At 36.9% G+C, this 9,398-nt stretch overlaps 1 pseudogene; it reads left to right on the plus strand.

The window, feature by feature from the left end:
- The first annotated feature begins 1,827 nt into the window (after positions 1–1,827).
- LOC125668516 (uncharacterized) lies at positions 1,828–5,932 on the plus strand (annotated as a pseudogene).
- Positions 5,933–9,398: the final 3,466 nt, after the last annotated feature.

Genomic DNA, 9,398 nt, shown 5'->3' on the forward strand with positions numbered 1-9,398 from the left:
ACAGCATTACTTTGGCTTTAATCTGAGATTTGCGGACTTGAATCTATCGCATACAAGTTTCAAGTTTTCAAGCGTTTCAAGAAAAGTTTCCCCAAATACAATAACGTCATCGAGATATACCAGGCATCTCTCCCACTGCAGTCCATTAAACGTTACTTCAATCTAACGTTCAAATGTTGCCGGACTATTTGACAATCCAAAGGGCATGACTTTGAATTGAAATAGCCCTTTATGCGTTGTGAAGGCGTTGTACTTTATGTCTTCGTCCTCCATGGCGACTTGCCAAAATCCACTCGCCAAAACTAATGTGCAAAAATACTTAGCGAGCGAGCTTATTGATTCGTCAATTTTCGGCAACGGGTAAACATTTTATGGTTACTGAATTTAACTTATGATATTCAACACAAAAAACTGTTGTCCCATCCTTCTTCTTTGCTAGTACTATAGGCGAAGCCCAAAGACTTGCTATTTTCGATTATACCATTATCTAGCATATTGTTGATTTCTTGTTCCGCGACTTCTTTTTGATGTATTGGTAGTCTGCAAGGTGGTAATTTGATTGGCTTGGCATTCCCAATATCAATCCGATGCTTCACAATATCTGTTTGTCCTAGCGTATCGTTCGGACCAACAAAAATATCCGCATATTGTAATACAGTTTCCTTGAGTTAATTTTCTCATCCTTACTGGATTAATAAATAAGACGTCTGAGCCACAGATTAAAAACAAATTCAATCAGCTGTTTCTACCATATTGGGGGTCATCTCAAAATTAAGCGAAAAGAAGACGTATGCGATAAATAGAACATCTATAATTGCGTATTTTGATTTATCCAACTCGTTGATATGGTGTATTTTATCGCTTGGCAAGCCTCGCGAATAAATACACCATATCAACGAGTTGGATAAACCAAATATCAAAAACACGCAATATAGATATCCTCTATATATATATATCACGTTATAGTTCATACAAAATACACATCCATTACAGAAACCATGGATGGAAATTGTTTTAGAAGGGATTATAGTTTATGATTCATAATGGTTTTGCCATTCAAATAAAGTAACAACTATTAACCGAGTATTTATTCCTTGACGTAGGCCTGGCCTTCTGATAAAAGTTTGATGTCGTCGTCTTTTTTAAATAAACATATGTAATAATGATCAATGAAAGTGATATTTTAATGCAGCGTTATTAGAATGTTCAACTGCTTACAATGAAAAATAGAAGTGTTTGTGGATTTGGATTTTATTCACGTGGTTTCTTTGGATCTGAGGGCGAGAGAAAATTCTGAGGCACTTTACTCTTTAGGTAATTAGGTCTAGTAAGTAAAGTTGTTGAAATTTATTACATTGAATATGGCTCCAGAGAAAAGAGACTGTGCTTGTGAGTACTTGGTACCGCAGCATGTCGAGGTACTTTCGATTATGCTTGTCCAGTAGGCGGCTGATTTCTTGTCGATGATAATAGTGTTGACATATTTTTGTGTTCTGATCGTAATTTTTGAGTAGCCTATAGTTATTGATCGAGTTAGCATTTTTATGGCCGGTAACTTCCATTATATGTCGGTGGGGGCAACATCATTTTAAGTTTGCTATAAAAGAAATTCTAATTAAATGCAGAATAACAAGTCATACGTTTTATTTCATGTGTCGATATGCATAAACACAGAACACATGTCATCCAAGCGGGGACAGTGTCAAAAGTAGTTGGGACCGGAAGGGCTTTATGAAACGGGCGTATGATAAAGCTAATGCTTTATCTCACTTTCAATATACACCACATGTATGAGATATATATCTAAACAAGGAAGTAAATTACAAATCTCGTCAAGTCTTATCTAAATTTTACTGCTGCATTCCAAAGTCAGCTCAAAATAGAAGCATTGTCATTTTGAGGTCAACCACAGATATTGTAAGTACTGAAACTCAACAAGTGAAATAGTACATGTAAATTGCTTATTTGAATATTTTCAAGCAATGATTTTTTTATAATAAGTTCCAGGAAATTGACATGTATTAATTCAAAAGTTTATGATACTCAGTACTTCAAGCTAGGGTGTTTCTGTGTTTTAGATGGCACTTTCAAAACTGAACCTAGGTTTAGGTACACCCCAGCACTTCTTGGAGTGGGGCATTGAAGATTGCGAGAAGAATTACGAATTTTACTGCAATTCTTGTCATCAGCAGATGTGTAAACAATGCCGAGAGAAACATCTGGAGAATCCAGAATACAAGAACCATGAAGTGGTCCTCTATCAACAACGCAAACAGCAACTTCCTGTGGAAAAGTGCAAGACCCACCCAACTAAAGAGATTGACATCTTCTGTAAGGAATGTCAAGTTCCATTATGTTCAAAATGTGCCACATTGGAGAGTCATTCTGGCCATAAATTTATAGAATTAGAGACAATCTATACAGAAAAGTTATCACTTTGTCAAGAGGAAGTCTTCAAAGTCCATCAATATTTCCTCCCAACCTCACAAGATTTAAAGGAAGAAATCAAAGAAGATGCTGCGGAAATAAAGATGATCATGGACAGCATAAGAACAACCATAAAGGCTGATGCGGAGTCTCTCAAAAACATGGTGGACACAGTGGTGTCAGAAAATATAGAACTAGTAAACAAAATAGAAGATTCGTTGTTAGAAGAGACAAGTAGCCAGGATGATACGATTAACGACTACATTGACTATCTCCATGATTTTGTCAGAGAGTTACATGGCTTTCTATCCTCTCCAAAGATCACGGCCTTAATTCCCAAACCCTTTGAGAAGAACCTGAAAATCCGATCCATACCAGAGACAACAAAACCAGTCATGCCAGTGTTTACTACTGGTCATTACAGACAAGAAAATGTTGTCAGATTACTAGGTAAAGTAGAAATGAAAGATACCAAACCCGATAAAAGAAAAATAAAACCCACGGATGTGTCTGCTCCTTCAATAGCACCGAAACCTACAAGTAGACAGAGGAAACAAGACAGAGAAAAGAAACCTCATGTGAAACAAACAATGTCTCTATCTCCCTCGGTCACCAAGGTCAGGAAGTTCAAGGTATCAGGAGTTTGGACATGTTTATTACATATATCACTAGATAAATCAGGCAGACTCTGGGTCAGTGACTGGGAAAACCTTGTCCAAACAGATCTACAGGGGAATCAGCTACAGAAGAGAAAAATCTATAGTGGAAATGGGTTCCACACAGTCACACAGGACGGAGTTCTGATCTTAGCAGACGGAGCAAATAAAGTCATCAGTAGGATAATACAGTATAACACTATCACAGAATTCATTAAAACAGGAAACTGGGAACCAGTCAGTATACACTCCTCCCACATCAATGGAGACATACTGGTGGGAATGAAGAAGGATAAAGAGGCTAAAGTCACCCGGTACAACAAGACTGGAAAAGAACTACAGAACATACAGAGAGATAACAAAGGACAGGAACTGTATAGTTATCCACGCTACATCACAGAAAATATAAATGGAGATATCTGTACATCAGACTCTATAGAAAAAAAAAGTGGTGGTGGTTAATAGATCAGGACAACACAGGTTCTCCTACACAGGTCAGATGGCAGAGTTCTTACCCTGGGGAATCTGTACTGATGTCCTCGGTCACGTCATGGTGTGTGATAATCTTAAAGGCCATGCTGTTCATCTTCTTGATCAGGACGGTCAGTTCTTGTCTTTACTACTCACAGAACAACAAGGTGTAGTATATCCCTATAGTGTGTGTGTAGATGATGAGAACAATCTTTATGTAGGGGAAATGGACAAAGTGACAGTGTACAGGTATCTCCAGTGAATCCTCCTATTGTCAATCTACACCCCGTCTCTATCCTACAGTTTGATTAAATAAACTAGACACTCATTACTAGTAATGAGTAGGTCTTCCGTTTGAACACTTCCGGTACACAGCTTTCTGTTCTTACGAGAATCATTCAAATATATCAGAGAATGTGCCTTTTCAAGACATGAGAGGTGTGATAATGAAGTTTTCACCAATTTCTCGTAACTTCCGGTGACGCCGGAAGTAATATTCAGATGTGTTTTCCCATAAAGCACAGCGACTCTGTATTGTCTATATATTTCCCTGAAAGTTTCACGTCTGTATTTGAAAGAGTTCTCAAGAAAAAGAAGCAGACTAAAGAAAGAAAAAGTAGTGGCTTACTACCGACCGGAAGTGAATTTTGAAAAATAAAATTGTCTTAACTCTAGATGTTGATAGAGCTCTCCCTATAGGTAACACGTATATACATGTTTAAAAGGAAAATATAGGAAAATAATGAAAAATTAAACCATACCTATGGAACTTGAAAAGTTTGGTACCAATTGCGTCGATTCGAATACATGCACGTGGACATGTATTTCTCCATTTTGAATCTCGTGTACCCAAGTTCACGTCGTACTGAGATGTTACATGAAATCCGTAAAAGCATGTAAATCTTATTTTTTTTAATCATATAATAATCACTCCGAGATTTAAAACGCGATTGTACAATGCAACATCTCCCGATGTTTGTGTATTTGCTAAACACTGACGCTGAATATGACGTCACAATGCACTGTTTACATCAGTTGCATAGTGTTTCCCGCGTTTGATGAATAGGCGGATCAAAAATGTCTAAAGTTAGAATACTTTGATTGAGCTCTGTCCTCACACGTTAGGTGCTAATTTTTCGAGATATTCTCTGTCCTGTTATGGATCTAGATACTAATGCCAATATTTTTTGCTTCGCCCTCAAACACGGTCACGCCGTAAGACATATTACTGTTCTTAAGATATTTGAAAATCATATCAAACACTTGAAATATAAACGAGATTTATGGGGGGCACAAAGACGAAAGGTATAAGAGTATTTTATCGAGAAACCGGAAGTAGCCGTTTTGACTACCGACGGGGTCAACCTTTTTTGAATACTTTGAAAGAGACTTAATAAACTAGTATAGGTTTCAATTTAAAAGAAAAAGTTTGAAATTAGTGATTCTTTCAATCACTTCCGGTTACGACCGGAAGTGATAACGAAAAACAAATTAATGTGCATGCACTATACAATCGAGAGATCTATAATACCTGAAAGTTTCATTTGTTCCTCTTTAGTCGTTTTTGAGATTACTCCCGGACAAGTTGATCTTTTGAAAAATGGAAATTGGACATATCTTACGAACGGAGGTAGATTTTGTAAAAATCAAAGATGTGTCTAAGGGTACTACAATTCTCTATCATCTTCATAATTGGCAAGAAAATCCATTCAGCCATCTCTGAGAAATCGTGTTGAAAAAATTTGAATATAGTAAATTTTTCAACCACTTCCTGTTGAAACCAGAAGTGACATACACTCATATACAAAATATGTTTAAGATGGACTATCGCTAATCTATAACCCCTGTAAGTTTCAAGTGTATATCTATACTCGTTCCGGAGATATCAGGGAAACAAAGTCTGAATTTGTCCACACTATATCTAACAACCGGAAGTAAATTTTACAAAAATATTTGACATTACTCTAGACATTTCTAGTGACTATAATATATGTAAAACTCAACTCATTAACTTGTTTCATTACTGAGATTTATGGCACTGAAAAATGAGAGAATGAATAGTCTTTCTTTGATATAACCGAAAGTTGGAGATTCAACTTCCGGTGGGGTCAACAATTTTTGAGAATTAGAAAGAGACCTAGTAAACCGATATAGGTTTCAATTTGAAAGAAAAAAGTTTGAAATTTATGATTCATTTAATCAGTTCCGGTGACGACCGGAAGTGACGGCGACAAAAAATATTACGTGCATGCACCATAGAAAAAAGACATCTATCATCCCTGAAAGTTTCATTTGATTATCTTTAGTCGTTTTCAAGTTTACCCCCGGACAAAGTTGCTTTCAAAAACCGGGAAATCGGACGTATCTCACGAACGGAAGTGAATTTTGAAAAAATGGCCTCGAGTTACCATCGTTCTCTATAATCTGTGAAAGTTTCATGAAAATCCATCCAACCGAAAGGGGGGGGGGGAATAATAACGAGCTATAACTGTGTTGGGATGCCAACACAAATGTCTCCGAACACCTCCACATGTCATAAATGGTTTTTGATGCCAGATATGTGTAATAGTGTGGGTTGTATAGGTATATAAAGTAAACAACACAACACCAATGGTAGGGTTCTATCAGAGTTTGTATTCTTTTCTAATTAACTCTATGTGTGACACAGAGCCAAATTTCTGGTCAGGTCCAGAATATTCTATATGCTGGTAATAAATAGTCAAATTGTACTAGGAAAATCTTCTGGAAAACACTTCTATATTCTTAGAAGACAATTCAAAATGTGAACAATAGTAAAGAGAGGGAACTTAGACAACCAATGAAATTGAAGAGTTCTATATTCTATAAATATTTACATGTACATGGTGCTATTACTGACCATTATGATCTCATAATCTATAAATAACTTTAGAGATATTTGCATATACTATTAAGTTGTACATAAAATAAATTAAAAGTAAAGACAACTTTTGTCATGTACTAATCTTCATAATCTAAATAATGAAATAATATATTTACTTTAGAAAAATATCACCCTGTCACATGCTTCCCCTCTTTGTAAAATGACGTCCTCGTCATTTACTGTGACAAACAAATATAAATATGACTTATTTTGAGTAACTTGACTGTAAAGTATGAAAAATCAAAGCTAGCAAAATATATTAAAACTCTTATAATGTCTCGAATACTTGATATCTAATATCTAACTCTTACCAGACTGACTGAACTGACTGGCTTGTTTTGATTTAAAAAATGACTTTAATTTTAATGTTTACCAGTAACTATATCAATGAGAGCTTTAGCTACTGCTTCGGAATTCACGAGTTAAAAATTGGATTAGTGGCAAGCGACTGCAAATAATCTGCTCTGACTTTCCATTCTGGTTGAGATACTGCTATCTGTTGGTTGATAAGGTAATCGCCTCTTTTCTTCCAAGCCGGTTTCTTTCTAGTCCCTTTTGACTTCCTCTGACCCTCAGCATCTTCCTCATCAGTACTGTTCAGATGGGATATGTTCCCAACTGTAGTACTAGTATCTGGTAATGATGTAGCAATGTTGCTATCTGCATCCTCATCTGGAGTTCTGACTTCTTCATCCTTCTCAGCATCCTCAGAAGAATTAGCGACTGTATTAACTTCTACTGCTGCTTCTTCAGGTATATCTGTATGTGCACGTGCTTCGTCTCTCTCTGGAGCGGCTGCAGCTCCTTCCACCTCAGTTAACACTGTATCAGGAGTCTCTGTACTATCTGCAGAAGTTACATAGGGCTTTGGAACTGAAACAGACCTCGAACTCATAACTGCATTCTGAATCGCTTTGATCTTGTTTCTGGTTTTTAGTTTCTCTCTTGGATTCTCTGGTGATAGGTTTGCTTCTTCTAGGTGCTGGTTTGGGTCTAGGTTTGTTGATCTCAAGTTCAAATTCATCAAGGTGACCAATAGGCAAACGTAAGTTTCGATGCAGTGTTCTTTGTATCTTTCCGTTACTTTCCTTCTTGACCACATAAACTGGAATGTCTTCATTTGGGCTGGCGGTAAACTATATATGGCTCTTCCTCCCATTTATCAGATAGTTTATGCTTCCCATCAAATGCGACGATCTTCACTAGGACTCTGTCTCCTGGTCGGATTACAACTCCTCTAACTTTGATATCATAATTCTTTTTCTGTCTTTGTTGTGCTTTTTCAATGGAATCTTTGGCTAATTTGTAGGAGTTTTCCAATTTCGATTTCAAATTTGCAATATATTTATGAAGAATTCCGGTTTTGTCTTGGTCATAAGTGTTGAAGATGATGTCAACTGGTAATTTCGGTTCTCGGCCAAACATTAAAAAGAAAGGCGATTGTCCAGTTTTTTCCTGTCTCATAGAATTGTAGGCATGAACTAATGAAGATATGTATAATTTCCAGTCCTGCTTTTGGTAATTTTCTAGTGTCCCTAACATTTTGATCAAAGTTCGATTAAACCTCTCCGTCAACCCATTTCCCATAGGGTGGTATGGCGTGGTTCTTGATTTCTCAATTCCCAATATACTGCATAATTCTCTGATAATGTGGGATTCAAACTGTGCTCCTTGATCACTGTGGAGTTTCAATGGAATGCCATAATGAACTATGAAGTTGTTATATAATGCTTCAGCTGTTGTCTTTGCTGTCTGATTTCTTGTAACTATGGCTTGGGCATATCTCGTAAAATGATCTGTAATGACGAGTATACTTTCATAACCACCTTTGGAGGTTTCTAATTTCAAGTAGTCCACACATAACAGTTCTAGAGGTTGAAAAGTTCTGATGTTCGTCAATGGAGCTCTTTCGTTAGTCGGTGTTTTTCTCGGAAGACCTCGTCTGCAGTTGATAATATACTTTTCAACATCAGAAGTCATTCCATGCCAGTAAAATCTATCTCTGATCAAACTAACGGTCTTTTCTCTTCCAGGATGTCCCATTTCGGTATGAAGAAGGTAAAGTACTTTCTTGATACATAACTTGGGTAAAATAACCTGCGTCTTGACTTCTTCATTAACTGTGATCTGTCTAACTAAAATTCCATTTTTGATTTTCAGTTTGGCAAAGTTTCGAAACATTGCAGCATGTTGTGAAAAATTGAACGGCAGCTGATGTTTTCTTGGCTGGTCATTATTTCTGACATATGGTATCCAAAAGCGTAATACAGGATCATTCTCTTGGTAGTACTGTAAATCAATCTCGGTATAGTCTGATAAATCTGGTAACTGTCCTACTGCAGATGTTGTCATAGATAGGCATTGTACGTATGGCAATACATTTAGAGAATTACAAATGGCTTTGATGGAATCAGCTGGAATTCTGGACAAGCTGTCAGCATCAGCATTCTGACTACCAGGTCTATACTTGAGATCAAAATCATAATTGGCTAAAGCTGCAACCCATCTTTGGCTTGTAGCATCCAACTTTGCTGATGTCATTACGTATGTAAGTGGGTTATTGTCAGTATAAGTACCGTAAATGTGTTTCCATAAAGGTAATCGTGGAATTTCTCGCAAACTGACCATTTTAAGGCAAGAAACTCTAACTTGTGAGCTGGGTAATTCTTCTCACTCTTAGATAGGCTTCTGCTTGCATACGCTATAACTCGTTTTGCGCCATTTTGTAATTGGTATAATACAGCTCCAAGACTACTGGAAGATGCATCCGTATGAAGCTCAAATGGTTTGGTATAATCAGCATATCCAAGGATTGGATAAGTAATAAGCTTCTCTTTCAGGATGTTGAATGAATGTTCCTGCTCTGGACCCCATTTCCAACCAGCCGGTGGTGGTTTTGGTTTAGCTCCTTTTCGGGTCTTCTTGGAGTCTGGTAGAAGGTC

This window comes from Ostrea edulis, chromosome 4 (genome assembly GCF_947568905.1).
Source record: "Ostrea edulis chromosome 4, xbOstEdul1.1, whole genome shotgun sequence".
Lineage (NCBI taxonomy): Eukaryota > Metazoa > Mollusca > Bivalvia > Ostreida > Ostreidae > Ostrea > Ostrea edulis.